The following is an 18,172-nucleotide window of genomic DNA, read 5'->3' as shown; positions in this document are numbered from 1 at the left end:
GTAAAGCTTCATTTTTGGGGGTCAAATTTGAGGGGGAAATCAGTGTGCCTAATGCTGGGCATCCTTATTCTTCTTTTCTGGTGCTCTCTCAGGTGAAATGATCACCTACCAGCACACTGTCTTTCTCAAATACTCCATGCTGCCTTATCCCTGGTTCTCATGTATGTGTTTCCTTCTGTGCTACCATTACAACCCCCATATACGTACCTGACACTGCAAGTATTCAGCCTTATCCTTGATCACTCCCCTTCTCCCATCTCCAATCCCTTCAGCTGCCACAAAAGCTTTATGGGAGTTCCAGTCTCTCCCAAAATGCCATATGTGTGGGTGTGACCCCCCCCATCTGTTAATTAACATTGGCAGGCACAGACCAGTTTCTAATCATGTGGGTAGGTGGTGGCTATACTCAGCCCACTTGTATGAAAGATTAATTTCCAAGTGCAAAAAAAGTAGAAGGAATTCAGCAGAACCTTCGTGGCGACCTCTTTGCCAACACAGCCCCTTGCTGTGGTTTTGTGTTGGTCTCAGCAAAGGGTTAACTGTGCACAACCAGTCCCCTCACTGCCTCTGCTAAAGGAACATTAATTATAGAGAGCCCGAAGGACTCAGAGCTAAAAAGCCTAAAAAGGCTGAGTAGTATTTAAAACCAAGACAGTCAAATAACCGGTTGGATTTGATCTCTAATAAATTACTATGTTCTGATGGTAAAATTCAGCAAGAGTGTGACAGTCAGATGGGGAGGTTGGCAGCAAAAGTTTTAAAAATAAATAGTCTTAAATTGCAGGAAATTACAGCAAGCAGCTCCTTGGAGTTATTTTTCTGCACACATTGTGTGTCTGAGAAGGCAGGCAGCCTGCTGGCAAGCTTTTGACCTTTTGTGTGTGAAATAAAATATGCAGGTGCAATAGTGTGAATGCACAACGGGGGACAGTGACTTTCAGCTGTGGGTTTGAGTGCTGGGGGCCCTGCAGGGCTGCCGGGAGTGCTCCAGATTAGCTCCATTAAACTTTAGAGCAACACAGGGAGAGGCTGTGGCTGTAAAGAATTGCAGAATATGTGTGTTTCTTACAAATATTCTTGTATTCCATATCTGTAAATCAGCCGATGGAAGACTTGTGTTAAATGATCTTGCTGAGAGCTGGTCTGATTCTCGTGTTACTCTATTTGTGTTTCAGTCTGGAGTGACTCTTCTCAGGGCAGTTGAGTTTAGTTCAATGACACTGCTGCCACTGTGATCTCACTCCCAGTTCTTTTTCTGAAAGGAAATCCATACCTGCATGGCAAGGACTTCTTCCCAGTGTAACTATATTCCAAATTCCTAAACCTGCTAAGTAAATGTGAATGAGAAGTGACCAATGTAAAGAAGGTTCTATGGGTAGAAAGGTGACAGTAACATTGGGAATGTCAGCACTGCAGTGGCTGGAGAAATATGTGCTCTCAGTTCTCCCTCTGCAACAGAAGGGACAAGAGTCCTGGAAGTCCGTGGACAAAAGGAGTTGCTCCACTGAAATATTCAGTGTTTATCAGATCAGTGTTCCCATAAACAAAACTGAAGAGTTCCAGTAATTCAGTTATCAGAGTTTAATGTTGTTGTTCCTGTCCCAGTGTTTGTCAGTTGCTCAGGCGTGAAAAATCACCGGTTCCTACTGTGGGAAAACCCCCACGCCATCCCAAACACTTCCCTGTCTTTAAAAATCATGGAGGAGCACATAAGAAACTTACACAGAGAATTAGGAATCCGAAGTTTTATGTACCAATAATTCACATTTAGAACCAATTTTTAGCTCCATGTTCTTATCAAAATATTGAAGTTAAAGGATTTGTTCTTGGAAGCTTAAATAACCTATATAGAGATATTTGTACTCCTGTCTAGGTTTTACAACTAAAACCAGTTCTAACTATTATCTGCTGGTGGCACCATTACACCAGAAGAATTTATTATCCAAGTCTTAAATGAAAAACTTCCACAGATTACACCTTTTAATCTGATTTAATGGGAAATTTTATTTTTTTTAATTTCTTCATAGTTTGATGTTAGTAAACCAAGCTATTTTGATGCCATGAGGCCTTTGTGGGTGACTTTTAAAGACACGAGCTTAATAAGGAACCTAGTGGTGATGTAACAGGGAAGGAAATTGGCTGGCAGTATCACCTAAAGTGGGTGATCCTTTATGCAGTCACACCCTGGGTTTTTTCCTGCATCAGAAGTAATTCTAGATTGAGTTTTATTTCCCACACCATCTTTTTTTTTTTTTAAATTTCAGAAATCTTGACAAAAAAACCAACTTAGAATGTGTTTCATCTTTTGGATGAGGATTACTCTCTGACACTTGACTTTTCTAACTGTAAGCAGGTAGGAACAAGACCCTTAATCTTGTTTCTCTGCTCTAAATTTTGACACTGGTTGGGTTTCTCATATGATCTGCTGATAAAAGCCTTCCCAGTAGCTCTTCATTTACTACAGAATGGCTGAATACTGCCATTAGATTTTTATCTGTGGGGCAACCACACAGACAAAACCATTTGCTTTTGTTAGCGGATAAAATGCACCTGATGGTGTTTTCTTCCCAAACTCATACTTGAAAAACCTACGGATTAAAAACAAGATCCCATTTTTGAAACATATCGTGGTGTTTGCATGGTCAGAGAGGTGCAGGGGGAGGGTTGTTTTGGTTTGTTTGTTTTTCATGTAATGAACACTGAACATTCACAATCTCTGAATACACTTTCTATGCACTCTATAGATGGTAGTTGCATATGTGTGTATGTAGTGCCTGTACCATCTCTTCCTGCTGCCTGAAATTTAATTTTTAAGGATTACTGCCATTGCCCTGCTGTTAACGTTAGTGTGGGCTCAGGAAGTGCCAGCAGTGCTGATCAGAGCACAGAGCAGGTATTCCAGGTAGATTCATGTTGTGTTTACCTCACTTGAAATGCTCCTCTCTCCAGATTTGCTGTTGGTCACTGCTGGAAGAAGGTTGGTGTGTTTGGTGGCTTCTCCTCCCGCCCATGAATAGCAGCAGTTGGTAGCTCAATATTTTCTGTGTACTTTTTCACAGAAATAGATTGCAGAAGGTGTTTTGGATGTGCATTTTGCACATGTTTAGTAGTTGCTAGGCTTCCTGAATCTCACTCTGCATTCCCTTTCCAACTTGGACAAAAATGTTGAGGTGTGAAAATGTCTGATTTTGTATTTTTCTATTTTATTTATTTCACTGATCTTGTCCTAATCCTTCATGAAATTTCCTAGACTGTTTCATTATTGATATATATTGATATATAACTGTGTGGGCCACTTATATACCACAGAACATTGTGCAGTTTGACTTCTCTTGTGCCTCAGAGGCAGTGACTTCCAACACAGAGTGCTATTTCTCCACACAGGTTTCTTCTAAATTTAATTTTTAGCTTAAAGTTATGAAGATTGAAAATTTTTAGTAGTTACCTAAATTAATCTTTGTCCTCCCTGAAGACACAAACACTTCTTAATTAAATACATAGTGGATTCTATTAATTCTGTTTCTTACAAGGAAGTGATTGCTGCAGTCTTCTTCCTTTACTCAAAAATGAAAGAATCACACAACACCTCAGTCCATTATGAATGTCTTTATCCGTGGCCCATGATCCTGTTTGTCAGGATTAAATAAGAGAGAAAATTATTCAGTTTATAAATCCTCTCATAAAACCTGGTACTTTTCTTTTTCTCCCAGTTTTAGAAAACTCAGATTCACTCTATGTTGCTCTCTCCTTCTCATGGTTAATGTTGCTTTATATCTGGGCAGAAGTAATTTGTGCACGACGCATTGCTTATAGGACAGTGCCTAAAAATACTTCAAAAGGTCATTGCACATCAGACAGAAGGCAGCACTTGTTCCAGCCACTCGCACTGAGAACGACAGGTCTTTGTTAATATTAATTGTGCATATTTTAGACAGTGTAGGCTTTAAAAATACATTGCACAAACATGCAGCGATGAGCATTTTGTGAGCCCTGGGACTGGATAACTGGGGTCAGTTCGTCACTGGTGATTTCAGCAATAAATGTTTGCTGTTCTTATTAGCTTTGAGGTTTGTGAATTAGAGCCATATTGTGCATCTGCTTCCAGGAAAGTGGGTATATTTTCACGCTCGCCATTTCCAAAAATACAAGCAAAATTAAAAATAGTAAGAGAGACGTATAAAGCACCAAGAAGATTCAGAGCTAATCATTTGCACAAACATTCACCATGATTGTGATTATAATAGCAATAATGTACACAGAACATGGGAAAAATCTGCTGGGAGAGCAAGGCCAGATTGAGTAAAACTGAAAAGTAGCTCCCAACATGTAACATACACACAGAGTCATCTTTTCTGCCATCCCTTCAAAGTCAAAAGACATGATTTCTCTCTTCAGGTGGACATCATCCAGAAATGATGCTTTTACGAAAAAACCCTCTGAGACTTTATATGTCTCCAGAGGAAAGGCTGCAATATCTGAAAGGCTGTAGGGACATCAAACAAAGAAACCCTGACACCTGGACACCATTCCCATCAAGGCCACCTCACTCGAGCTCACTCGGTTTGTTCTGTAATTTATCTTTAAGAAGAAAATGTTGAAAAGATCTGAATCTGGCTGTGCATCAAAGGCACTGAAGCTGTGCAGGTACATCATTGTTTATAATGTGACAGTGTTGTGTGGCAATTTACAACTCAAATTTATGTTGCTATCGACTATGGCCTTTTTTTGGTTTTTTTTTTTTGAAAACTGGTGCATAAATTTGTTTACAATGGTAATTATTAACACAGGTTTAGAAGCAAAACAGAATGCTGGAAGAATGAAGTGTGATGAAAGCGACAGCATCACAAGTCTGGAAGGTGATGCTGTGTAAGTAAAGCCATTTCAAAACTTCTTCAAATGTGAAGTTTGTGAAGATGAGCATTAATTCTCTTTTGGAAGAAAGAATGAGGTAGAACAGATCGGGTGGTTGCCAGAAAATGGTTTGAAAGAAAGTAATGTGCACATGTTGACATTTCCTGCTTTTACATAATTTTTTAAAAAAGAACTTATGAAATAGCCTTCAGTGTAATAATTGTGTTCATTAGTGGGGTAGGAAGACAAGCATTTCCAGCATCTCAGAAAGGCAGTCTTGCACTGTACCTCTCTTCTGTTGCATTTGACCACCCCAACACATACCTTTGTTTTGTTTCTGAGAAAGCAAGATGCCGTGACTTGAACAAAAACTGAGCAGCATCTTTTACCTGCCGTGTGTGCAAACTGTTCCACCTGAGGGGTTAAATGTGAGGAGAACTTTGTCCACCTTCCCATGGCTGCCCACTTGAGGTAGAAAATCATGGGCTCTGACTGCCTGGGGCACAGCTTTCATTTCTCTTCCTCTGAGCACAGTTACAATTTATTGGCTCATCCCCCCACTCTCCCTCCCTGAGAATCAAATCCACGAAGCAGGTTTTGGAGGGGAGGGTGTTGGTGGGTTGAAGGCTAAGGAATATCTTCCTCCCTGGTCCCTCCATGCAGTCCCTGCCCTGTGTGCTGGATGTCTTCTACCTGATTCCCTGGATTTTCCTTGTGAGAACCCAGTTTTCCTCCCTGTTTACATATACACCCCACCCCACCTCAAGCATCCTGTAGCTCTGCAAATAACGTTCTGCTGCCTTGCTTTCAACTACCATTTGAACATATGTTGTGTGTGGAGATGCTGATGGACAGCAACATCTGCTGCTCCCAGCCAGCGCCTACACTCTTATTTGGACTGTAATTACCTCGTCGGCTGCGAGCTGTGCCCTGTGTTTGCCCACTATCTGTTCCTGTCAGGTCTCTGTCTTCCACAAACTGCCCATTATGTAGCGATGATAATTAAATCTCCCCTCTGCCAGGCAGGTCTGAGCAGTGCACGAAGGGCCCTCCTTGTCCGTGCAGCTGCCAAAGAAGCTGCAGTTCGTAATTGTGCCGTAATCACCTGCCGGCTCCACAATGCCCGGCACCACCTATTTGTTTCCAACAAGCTTTTTTAGCAGCTGTCAGATGCTAATGGCTTTCAGCTGCTGACAACCTGTGCCCAGTGCAAAGCCGGGGAGTATCATGGAAGCGTGTATAAATATTCATGTGGGACTAACAAAACCAAAAGTGCAAGTGTGGTTATCAGAGCTCCTGTTGTGGTGGTTTTAGTGTGATGAACGCAGGGTAAATGTTTAAAAGTAATGTTGTCCTTTTTACACTTGTGAGAAAAAAAGTACCAAAGGTAGTGGGATTGCAGGGGTACATGGGTAAGAACAGGATTCGTGCCCTGAATGATGCAGTTCTAGATGGGGCATTGCTGTTTGTCCTGGGTGATGTGCTGAAAATTGTTATTGAAAGAAAGGAGTTGCTGTGTTTGCTCACATGTCTATTCTGAACCTGCCTATGGAGAATTGGGAGCTTCTCACCGGGTCTGTTCTAGATACTTAAGGAACACAAACCCCCACAGATTGAGCTCAGTGCTTTAGTTTTAAAAACAATTAAGTAATTCCGAGACTAAGAATGTATCTGATTTGGTCAAAACTTGATGATTTCCCACCTCTCAGCACCCTGAAGCCTCAAAGCTTTGACATCAGAATAGAAACATTGTGAGTCAGTTTTTTTAGACAGACTGTTTTACAAATTAATGCTGTCAACGTGTCTGCATGGGATTATTTTTAAAAATATTTTGTTGGTAAGATGCTTTTACTTTTCTCAGCAGTTTCTGGATAGCTCTGCTGAGAGGAGATGTTCAGATTAAAGTGCAAGATGGGGATGATGAAGATTCTGTGACAGCAGTCAGTGGACAAGGATGAGGGTCCTCTTGAAACTCTTCCTTTGGAGGTCCCTGTAAGTTATCTCAGAGGTCAGTGAGACCCATTTGCTCACGTTTCTCTGCCATATCAGTAACTTGCAGTAACATCCCAAATGTGAAAAGTGTTTTTAATTGGTCTTCTGTAAAAGAAATTGATCTTGGGGAGGCTAATAAGCAGTCTTTATATATCCCTTACTTCTTCTGCCCAGAATGAAGTTTACCATTAAAATTCCCTAAAAGGTTGCTGTTTTAGGATTGCATAAAAAGTACAGAGCTGAGCAGGGATTGAAAGATCAATCCTACAAACTGTTGAAATGCAAGTGATTCTACTTATGAGAGCTTCAGTGGGAAAAATTCCCACCGTGATTTGACTGTGGTCTGATTCTCATTTGCACTGACTCTCCTATATCCTGCTAGAAATGGGTAGGATTCAATCTTGAGGGAGGATGACCATATAAGAAATTGTTTTTGAGTATGTGGAAACAAGACAGACTCCATTAAGGCATTTTCTTACCTTCATCTAAATCTGAAAATAATCATAAATTGGTAATGGTACCTTAATTACCTTGAACAATTATTCATATATCTTGTGTGTGTCTGTATTTGTTTGGGGAAGCAGCCTTGTGAAAATGAAGTTAATTCAGTGTCTCAGATGAAGAAGGATATTTGTTAGAAATTGTTGTCATAATAGTTACACAAAAGGATTCAAATATTCTCTAGCTTAGTATGAATAAAATATTAAAAGATACAGGTGTTGTTCATGAACCATCAAAGAGTTTTCCACTGCCACTGTGTTTTATTAAAATGAAAAGAAGAAGAGAAAAGAAAAAAAGCCCTGTGCTAATCCTTTCCTTTGTTGCTTAAGGGACGTTTCAGTATAAAGTAGCAATTTCCATATCATTTGAATAGCAGTTGCAACCCATTGATGTTTAAAGTAAAATGTGCAACTACTGTAATCAGCAAAACAGATGCAAATGTGTTGTCTGCCTCCCAAGTGTAGCTCCCTGCTTGCTGTCTCCGTTAGATTTAGAGTGCAAAACATGATCAGATAATGAAAAACATGGAAGCTATTCTTTTATCTCTTTCATAGCAGTAGTTTGTTCAAAAGCAAGTTGGCTGGATGCAGCACTGAGTGAGAGTCCTGCAGCAGCAGCCCCAGCCCCTGCTCCGGAGCTACAGGAGATGCCTTGGTGCTTTGGAGGTGGAAAAGGGACCCACCACCCTCTTCATTAACCCTGCCCCTGCCCCTGGGGACAGGAATGGCCTTTTGGCTCTGTTTAAGCCCAGTGGCATCCCAGTGCAAGTCTCTGCACATTTTTGTAAGTAAGCAATAACAAAAAAAATAAATGACATTTAACATTTAGATCCCAGACCAGTGGTTTTGGTTGTGCCGGGTACAGCGTAGCAGGCTAGATAAAACCCTGCTGAACTCCCTGAGTCCTGCCATCCCAGGCTTTAGGTGGCTGGAACTGTTCCTCAGAGGGCTTTTAAACTCTAAAAATAACCTGTAATGGTATGAGGAAAGAGTTTACTTTATCCTTCACATTTCCAAATTTAACAATGAACACATGTCGATGGTGCCTTTCTGTGCTTGGTGTATCTGAGCTCCTGGCACAAGGACTAGAGCCAGCAAGGGATTTCCATCAGAATGACTTCTGAGTGAAAATGCCCTTCTTGGTAAAGGGAAACCTTCTCAGCAAAAGGCTTGATGAAGCCTCTCAACAGGTTGTTGATGTGATGAGAAACATGTTTTGCTTCCTTGAGAACACTTTCCTGGAAAAAGACTCATTTGTGGGGTTTTTTTAAATTACTATTTTTCCTAATCAGGAGGCATCTTATGGAAAAGGATTTCCATCTTGTGGTCAGCTGTGGTAATAAAACACTCCTGCTGGACTTTTTTTTTTTTATAGCAAAACAAAATGGTTTTAATAAAAAATAATGGAAATCTCTTGTAGTTCCTTGTGAAGGTAGATGCTGGAGACCTCACAAAGTCTATTTGCATTTGCACAGAAGGTAAAACTGTTTTAGGATTAGCCCCCTTCAGAAGGTCATCTTTGGAACTAAAAAGTATTAGAAAAGGTATAATACAAGCTATTCATGACAGAATATTCAATTTTGACAGATTACACAGCATGTGGGCCTCAGGAGCCACACACAGGAGCCCAGACAGAATTACTTGTAACCTTAGTGGACGAGAGGCAATTACTCCTGAACTCCTGGGAAAACTTCTGTCCAGAGCCAAATATTGTTGCTTGGATTGTTTGCTATTCCAGGATGACTCTTAGGCTCAGTACAACGTCATCATAACTTCATGCAGATATTTGTTGTTCAGGACAAGTTTTGAAACTCATGCTCTAATCTCGAAATAGTAAAATGCTGCCGGGTTAAGTGGTGGAGTTCACTGGAAAATCTGCCCACTTCAGTGGGAAAGATTTTTTTAATACATTAAAAACAAAACAGATTTGGAAAGGTCATTTTAAATATTAAGAACTGTGGCTGAAGGGCAGGGCTGTGTGCTGCAGAAGTTTTGGCATTCAGGATTTCGTGTAGGTGCTCTGTAAATGACCTCTCTTGTACAAGCCCACAAGGACAGGTGGGGCTGTTAAAAGGAATAATTAAATTCTTATATTTAATTATCTTTCTTGTCCAGTTGTGCACTGAGATGCCCCCACTAATTGCACTGATTCTGACTTCAGCAAGAGCTGCACCAGCCCTGAATATTTATAAGGAGAGTTAAATAAAATCTCAGATCAAATTCTTAGAGATACATGTAAGAACTTTGTGAGTCTTTTTTATTTTGAGGGCTTGTAACTAAAGGAGATGTTCAGTGTGTTCCTTAGTGGGTGCCAAAAAGCTTATTTTCAGAAGTGTCTGAATCTCAGGGTAAGTCAATGACTGCTATATTTAATCTGAAGTCTATGTAACTGCTGCTGAAATCAAGCTGTGTGCTTTTTGTAATAATGATATGAAAAAATAGAGCATTTATATGAAAAGTCAGGAACCATGCATGTAACTTATATGCCAGGGTAATGTAGATTTCAAAAAAACCGTTCAACAACATGTCTGAAGTTGTGCTGCAAATATTATCGTAAGGAAAGTAGAAATTAAGAAAATATTTGTGAACTCTTTGCAGTATTTGGTAAATAGTTTCCAGAAAAACTGACATCTGAAGTTTGTACACAGGCCTTGTTCTGTTGGTAACTACAGCCAGTGGGAGTTTTTGCCAGGGTCTCTACTGAAACAGGATCCAATTCTTTTTTTTTTTTTCTTCTTATGTGGAGATATAAATCTTAGACCTTAATTACACTTAAGAAGGAAAATACTTTGTCTTTTTATGTAAAAAAAAAAAGTCATCTAACTATTAAAAAGCATTAAAAAATACTTGAGGAAAGGCTTCCTTAAATCAAACAAATCTCTCATTTTGCTTTTAGGCCTTCCTGGAGGGTGCTGTGTTTATATTATTTACTTTAAGTGTGAGAACTTTGTGTCAGATCAAACCATTAGCAACTCTCTGGGCAGCAAATGGCAAAACACAGCTCGGGGCCCCTCTGGAGAAATGCAGTTTCCACACTTTCACATTTCACCTCAGGATGCAAGTGGTGAGGAGAAATCAGAGAGGAGAGAGGCAGATAACTCAGCCCCGAGGGGAGGAGCAGCTGAGCCCTCCCAGGGTGTCTGTTGGGCAGCCCTGGCAATGCCATGCTGGGCTCTTGGAGCATCCCTGGCCACCCCAGAAACGATGTGTGATGGGGATTCTGCACCCAGCAGAATTCTGGCTCAGGGTCTCTTTCCAACTTTGGACTATTCTGTGAATTGCAATATGTACATGGATGGGCATTTCTTCTTGCAAAGTTTTGGGAGCTCAGGCATTGTCCCTTGCCTGTGATAAAGCTTTGAAGGGCTTTGAGCTTGCTGGTGAAAATGCTGGCTGAGAGATGAACAATTTTTCCTTAATTTTTCTTTTCTCTGCTTCAAACTACTGAGTAATTACATCCTTTGAAAAATGTTTCATTTATCTAGTTCTTTGGGCCCAGTGCACTGTGTGTCAGTGAAGAAGTGTTTTATTTGTGTTAAATTGCATTGACAAACGTCCCTTTTCTAGTGTGGAGGTGAGGTTTGTGCACATGCTTGTGTTTTCATTTCATGTATAAGTGCTCGTGTCATCCTGACAACAGTGGGTGGGCACCCTCCTCCCTGCTTCTGCTGTTTCTAGCCTTGGAATGGATTATTTTGTGCAAGTTTCGGTTCCCACATCCTCAGCTCTTCAAACTGTGAGGCGGAAAGTAAGTATGAGTGTTTTGGAGAGAGCTGGCTGACCAAATGGCCCGTTGTTTTTTTCCTTTTATTACCAGTTGCTAAGAAATGTGTGAAGGAAGCTGTCAAGCACACTTTTATGGGATTACTTTCCACATAAATGACTGCCAGGATCACTGAAGTGTGGCCTCAGAGGAGAGAGGTAGCAGCTCCCAAGGTCAGGAACGGCAGGGAAGTGTCCCAAGCAGGGACTGGCAGTGACTTTCAAATAGACAGGGAGACACTCCTGATGTGGCTCCCCTGGGCGTGGTCTGTGCCAGGACACATCATGGAGAGTTTTTCTTGCCTTAGAAGGGCCTGTTCTGGCTGCTCTGTTTGGTTCTCCTTGGAAGTGGGAAGTCCCATGTTTTGCAATCCCAGTACGCAGTAGAAATGAGGAGTCTGGATAAGGGATGGAGTTCACGGTGCCTGAGAGCAGAGCTTTCATCCATCTGAAACTTTGGTAGTTTCTATGTCCAAAATATTGTGATTTTTTTCCATTGATTTTCATTTTTCTGCAGTCCCTTATCCATGGGCAAGCACTGTGGCACCAGGCTGCAGCTTTCAACAGCAGCATCACTAGTTTGTTAGCTTGTGGCCTTAGGCAAACCTGAAATCATTAACAGCCCATTTGTTGGGCTAATGACTCTTTTTTACTAGATGTATAATTTAATATATGGTTACTTTCATGCCTAATTATGCTCTTCAAAGCTTCTTTTGAAGGAATTTATTTTTCTGCATGCGTGTATTGAGAGGGTTGGCTGGCTTTTCTTGCATGCTGTCCTGTGTTAAAATCTAGATAGTTTATGTAAGAAGATTTTAATTTAGATATGGGAATTTCCCCCGTTGCTCGTTCTTTCAATATTTTTATCTTTGAGTGCTTGAAAAATAAATAGTGGTGAATTACCAACAGGTTTTAAATGGCATCATTTCATGTCCTATTGTAGCTTGGTACATTGTTTTGGACAAGACGTAAACCCAAAGTCCTGATCAATAGGGCCATTGTGGCAGCAGCTTCCAAATGAATGTGAGCCTTGATCTCAGTGTCCTGGCCGTGTTCCAGCCTGGTTCACATTTTACTCAACGGCAAGCCCCACTTCTGTTCCCGTTAACCTCAGTGGGAACAGAGGCAGACCACTGTAAAGTGCTGCTAATCCCACGTGCCATTTGCATGCAGTGCTTGTAAAGCATTCTGGGATCAGTTTGGAAAAAAAGGCTATGCATGTAAGATGTTTTTCATTGGCATCCCAAATCCGGTGCCATATCAGTGAAAGAAGGTTATGACTTTGTCCATCGGGATAATTTTTTTTATTTTTTTTTTCTTTTTGAGCGAGGCAGCTGATTGGGAAGGATAATAAAGATGAATTTGATTTTCTTTCTGTGAGCTCTAGTGTCCCCTTCATGGAGATTAAAAATTTCCCGGTGCTGTTTTCAGCTCCACAGAGCAAGCAAAAGCTAATCTCCTGCTTGGATATCCTCACACCACTGCGATCCACTAATAGGATCTCCATACAGTTTTGACTTAACAGGCACTGGGAGAGGATAATCCTGTTTATTCGGTCATCCAAAACACTGATGATCTGAGATAATCAGTGGGCTGAGAGCAGGGGAGGAGGAGGGACCTGTGAGGTTTGCTTTGCTGTGTGGTTTGTCTGGTCAGATGCTTCGTGCCAGGGAATGGCTCAGTCTCCTTACTGCAGCCCAGACGGAGCATGGGAGGGTACCAAAAACCTCCTCCCAACACCAGCCCTGGAGAGGCAGCCTGATAAAACAACAGCCTTAGCAGTGTCTGGTCCAGATGTTTTGCTCAACAGTTTTAAGTTGTTCTTTCTGTGACTGATTTAATATAGAAATACTCAGATGAGTGTCCGAGCGGCCACGTGAGGCACTTTGTACAAAACACTTTGGCTACCAGGTGGCAGAGGCTGGGTGTCAATGGATCAGCTCCCAGTACTCACTCACATTTGGAACCTTACACAAAGCCAGTCCTTGGATCCAAACTTGCTAAAAGTAAAACCAGTTCCATATTTGCCAGACATGAGACACTGCTTTGTATATTTGTGAGTGGCCACTGGATCTCTGGGAATGTAGGAGCGCATGCTGCAAAGCCCTTTCCAAGAAGAAACTTTCCCCAGTGATTTAGAGATATGCCTTGAAACTGGGCTGTACAGAATCTGTTAGAGGGCATGTTAGTGAGCTTTCAAATTACTTTCCTTTTTTTGCTCTTGTAACCACTAAAGCTTTCACACTTCATATTATATCCCATTAGGTTATTGCCTCAGGTTTCTGTGAAAGGCCCCATCTTCAATTTGATCTCAGTCAATGTGCATTTTATAGACAGACTGACTTTGAAGCCTCATTTTATGATCTCTGAGCTGTCATAGTCCAGATGACAGGTTTATAGTTTGGGAAGCCAGTAGCAATAGCTGAGCTCACTAGTCTTTATAAGTAATGCACTGTCACTAGGTGCAGCTCCTCACCATGGTGACACTGCAAATATTGAACACAAAATGATTCATGAGACCCAATACAATGCTTACTTTAATTAATATTTTACAAGATAACTAGCTTTGTTTAGCTTTCGAAATGGGAGTGGATTGGGGAGATCCAAAGGACGGAATGTTGCTATGTAAAATTTATGGGCACTCATATTTGTGTGCTTGTTTTTAAAATTAAATTAAGAAAATATTTTTTGTTTTCTTCTCTCTCTGCTGGGTCCTGCAAGGGTCTGGGGGATTTTCTGTGTGTCAGTGTTAAATGATGAGGTCTGAAAAGCAATGTTCTTGTTCTCCCTCCCTTTGTATTCCCATGCAGTCAGTGTTGCAGGGCTGTGTCCTTCTGTGAGTGCTTTGGGATACTGTGTGCAGAGAGCACAGTGCTGTGGCCCAGCCCTGGCTGGAGGGGCACAGCATCACTGGCTTTGTTCCAGGTGACCACTGGTGCATCCTGACCATCAGACCCCTCAGACTTGAGGTTCAGTCATATTTCCCTGAAGAAATGACATGTTTTGGGTAAGTAACACCGGATTCTTTACTAAGGTTGGCAGGAAGCAAAGGAGTATGGCAGTTGCAGGCCTTTGGGGCAATACAGGAAATTAATAATTAGGAAATTAGCCACAGTGGTGTGCTATGATGAGCTTATTCCAAATTTCCATGCATCTTAACTGGAATTCATCGCATCTAAAGATCAATCTATAGACCAGGAAAAGAGTTTTACTTGACAGAGGATGATGCATCAGCCCATCTATTTAGGTGGTGGTCACACCATCCTTAGAAGTGGTCAAATCCAGGGTCTTTCCCTTTGGATATGTCCTAACAATCTGAGAGATCAGTTCACATTCACAGCCATGACCTCTCACAGCAATGTCACAATGACCAACATGGGGGAGGCTTGTGAGCACAAACCACTGAAGAAAAACTGTTTCTCAGTGCTGAGGTTTATCTGTAAATTTCCCTACTACAACTAAGATTTCCTTTTGTAGTTTTTAGAACTGTAACTGTAAATAAGCAAACATTATTAGATCTTTTAAACTCATGGGCATTCTTCTACAAGCAGGAAAAAAAGTGGCCCATCATTACTCCTGTTTGTCACAGGGCTCCAAGAAATGCCCATTAGTGTGTGTCCAACCCCATTATATAAAACTGAGAGCAATGAAGTCACTGACAGTGCTTTTATTTGTCTGTATTGGGTCCTGAATTGATGGCAGAGAAAAAAATCCTGCATGAATAAAAGAATAAATTCCTCTTCACGTTAACATAAAATACTTCTAGAATGATGAAAAGATTTGGGTTCACTCCAGTGTGGTTTTCCCCGTGTGGTTGGTTTTTGCATTTCTTTCAACTTGCTCTTTGTAATCCATTTCCAGTTGGGCTTTTTTATTTCCCAAGTCTGACATATAGCGTGATGTTACAAATTCTGGCCTGTGGTAGCTTGAGGAATATTTATTTGTCTAGGTAAAATATCTTTCCTTCCAAGTCTATTTTAAATGCCACAGGAATGTTTTCTTACTCTTTTTGTTTGTCGTTGTTGGTTATTAGAAACCTCTGCTCAAGGTCACCAGTGACACAACCATCCTTTGCAGGAGGCATTTCCAGGGATTTTGCATGGATGGCTTCAGGAAATCAGGAGGGGATGATAGAGAGGAGAGGAAGATCGAGGGATAAGAACTTTTTCTAGAGTATTTGAAAGCTTTCTTTTTCTTTGCAATATGCAGTAGAAGAAGTAACCATGAGGCAGGAGTTGAAAGCTGAAGCTGTGAAACACAAGCTTGGCCCAGCCTGATGTCAGGGGACAACCTCTGGTGAGCTTTGTTTCTTTCTCTGTCCTCACAGTTGGGAATGTGCCATGATTTAAAACTGCTGTAGCATTAACTGCCCCATTACACACAGCAGAAAGCTGAGGTACTGGCCTCATCTGCTAGAACAAGTGTTTTAATGCTGTCCAAAGTTCAAATCAATCAAAAGGTCAAGCTTGTTTAAGGCAGTGAGCGATAAGGGGGGGGGGATGTCTCAGGAAGCTCATTCCTAGTTGTTGGAATTAAGCCAGCCTCGTTGCAGGAAAATCTCCAAGTAGCAAGAACCCTGGAGAACAGTGACAGCTGGGAAACTGTGGGCTAAGCCTCCCCTTGCTGGAGCCAGAGAATTCCCATCAAATGCAACAGAAGAAGAAGAATAGACCCTGGTGAATAGGGAGGGATGGGAGGGAAGAGGGAGCTCACACCTTGCTCGGTTGAGACTGGACCTTTTTCCCACACCATCAAAGGCAGAGTTTTGCCCTCTCAGTGGCAAGGATAACATGGAAAACTTTCTGTGGAAAACTCTCCTTCTGGTTTTGTGAGGGGCTGCTCAGCACTTTGGAAGACTCCTTCCATAGTTTGTAATGGCTGCTTTTTCAAGGGTCTAATGGCTTTATTTAAAACAAACCAAAATAAATCAAAAAAAAAAGACAAGAGGGGCTGAGGACTTCTTAGAGTATGTTCCTGCCATTTGAGTTGTATGATGGGGGGCATTAGTGGGGAGCCCATTAGCCTCCGTGGCACATGGCCATGCTTTCATAAGCTTGCAAGACAGGATTTTTTCTATATACTTTTTTGTGTGTGCATGTCAAAGAAAGCATTCTCCAAGGGCCAACTACAGAAAAAAATCCCTGGTCTTTTTGGCAGAATTCCCTGGTACTTACACAGCCAGGATTTTCTGTGCTCCAGCTCTGGTGTGTGACCCATGCTCTCAACACATCCAGGACCAAATGAGGATCTTTTGACTCAGGGCTGAATCTGACCATTTTTCTTCTATGGAAAAGATGTAAATAATTCTAGGGATGGGTGAAGAAAGGTGATATTTGGGATAAGGAAAAGTGATTCAGGCTGCTGGCCTGGCCCTAAGAGGAAGGATGGGTTGAGGACCAAGCCACAGACCTACTGTATCACAGGACCACCATTGCTTGTAGATCTGATGGGAAGCAGCAGAAAGACCCCCAGACCTGGAGGGAGGCTACACAGAAGCTTGGGGGCTGTGCTGGTGGATGAACAGCCACTCATTTGTGTTACCACATTGCTCATAACCAGCTGAAATTAAATGGTAACTGAAAGCACCGTAGTTCCCCCTGTGCTCTGTTCTGCAGGAGCACTAACACAGTGCAGGCAGAGAGGGTGTTTTGGATATCCTGGGCCTGTTGCTGTTGGTCTTCTCAGCAGCGAGCAATACAGCGGCTACAGGCTTACCAATCCAGTGGCCACTGCACACCCCAAAAGAATTGCCATGGAATTAAGAAATAGAGAGTGTCCCTTGGGAAGGCAGGAGGCATCATAAGCCTGGGATGCAGCTGAAGAACTGGCAAAAGTTCCCTCAGTCCAGCTCCAGACTGCTGAGCCCATGAGGGCACCTGCCTATCTGGTCCCTCCAGCCACCAAGTCAGGTCTGTGCTGCTTTCACTCACCTGCAACTTCATCACTGGCAGAACCAGCAACATTGCAACAGAGAATGTGGATTTTTCTGAGCTCTGATTCGTGACACCAGATGTTCCTGTGCTTTTTTTCAAGCTCATTTGAATGTATGCAATGGACATCTAGCTTTGAAAAATCAACGTTTGCCAGATGTCTTTTAAATTGTCTACCTTGCAAAATCGTCAGTTACCAGATGTCTTTTAAATTGTAAACCTCTGTAGTCAGAGGTTAAAACTGTGTCAAAACAGGCACTGATAAGAATTCATATTACATTTAAAATGTACTATGATTTCCTCCAGCTCTTTCCCCTGAGAAGTTCTTGCATGGAAATTTTATGGCTCATGAAAGATTTGCCACCCACCCATCGCTATAGATTCAGTGATAAATGCTTTTAATAATTAACAGTGGCAGGGGGCCTCTGTCTCATGGATATCTCACCTCTCAGACAGCAGAAATAAGGCCTGTTGAACAGGAAGAGTCATGAGGGCTGCACAGTGGTGGAAGGTTCCTGCAGCTGTACAGTTTGGGTCCCAGTGCAGATCTTCTACAACTGGAGTTATTTGTGAGCAGGATTTTGTCCTGTGCCAAGTTTGGAGCTCAAGGCAGCCAGAGGAGCAGGGATGCTTGAAGAGTTCCTAAGGTAAAAGAGGTCTGGGGGCAGTTTGGGGCTGGAAAGAGGCTGTGCCAGTCACAAGGACAAACAGGTTAGGCTGTGAGTTTCCTTCTTAATCCGACTCTCCAGGGTCTCATCCAGCCTCTGTGCTGGCTGCCAAAAGCTCATACTGAGTGGCTATTTTGGGATACAGCAACATCAAGTGTTACTTCAGAGATGTTTGGAGAGAGATTTAATAAAATCAACTAATAAGGTTTGACGCGCTGAAGATTAGAAAGAGCCATTCCGAGCATCTGTGCTGACCTCGGGGGTGGGAGGCTTCAGGGGAGTCATGTGTGTCCTGGGCATGGATGCCCTCCTGGGATGGCTGGTGGGACAGGACTGCAAACTACCTTGGGCTGTCAGCTTCTGCTTTTGTTTTGATGGTTTAGGTTGGGGGTATTTTTTGCCTTTTTTGTCATAGAGCCAGCCCAGAATAGAATCATGAGATTGGTGTTTATTACTTTCCAAATAATCT

At 42.0% G+C, this 18,172-nt stretch overlaps 1 protein-coding gene across 31 annotated transcripts in view; it reads left to right on the top strand.

Annotated features, from left to right (window-relative positions):
- The window catches only part of CTCFL (CCCTC-binding factor like), a 59,928-nt gene that overhangs the window by 29,884 nt on the left and 11,872 nt on the right, over window positions 1–18,172 (top strand). For 15 of the 31 annotated variants that reach the window (XR_003528143.1, XR_003528141.1, XR_003528140.1 and 12 more), the window contains 6 exons: window positions 2,265–2,353; window positions 4,788–4,866; window positions 6,716–8,127; window positions 8,931–10,407; window positions 13,916–14,112; window positions 15,315–15,401. The exons of 3 other annotated variants lie outside the window; for them this stretch is intronic. The gene's annotated coding sequence lies outside the window, so the exon portion shown is untranslated. Of the gene's footprint in view, window positions 1–2,264; window positions 2,354–4,395; window positions 4,426–4,787; window positions 4,867–6,715; window positions 8,128–8,930; window positions 10,408–13,915; window positions 14,113–15,314; window positions 15,402–18,172 lie in introns of those variants that run through there. 13 more of the 31 variants (XR_003528112.1, XR_003528115.1, XR_003528114.1 and 10 more) reach the window with 13 other exon arrangements.

The sequence above is a fragment of the Corapipo altera genome, unplaced genomic scaffold (assembly GCF_003945725.1).
Source record: "Corapipo altera isolate COAL_440 unplaced genomic scaffold, ASM394572v1 64, whole genome shotgun sequence".
Classification (NCBI taxonomy): Eukaryota; Metazoa; Chordata; class Aves; order Passeriformes; family Pipridae; genus Corapipo; species Corapipo altera.
Note: the sequence above shows the minus strand (reverse complement) of the source record. Positions and strands in the feature narration are given on the sequence as shown.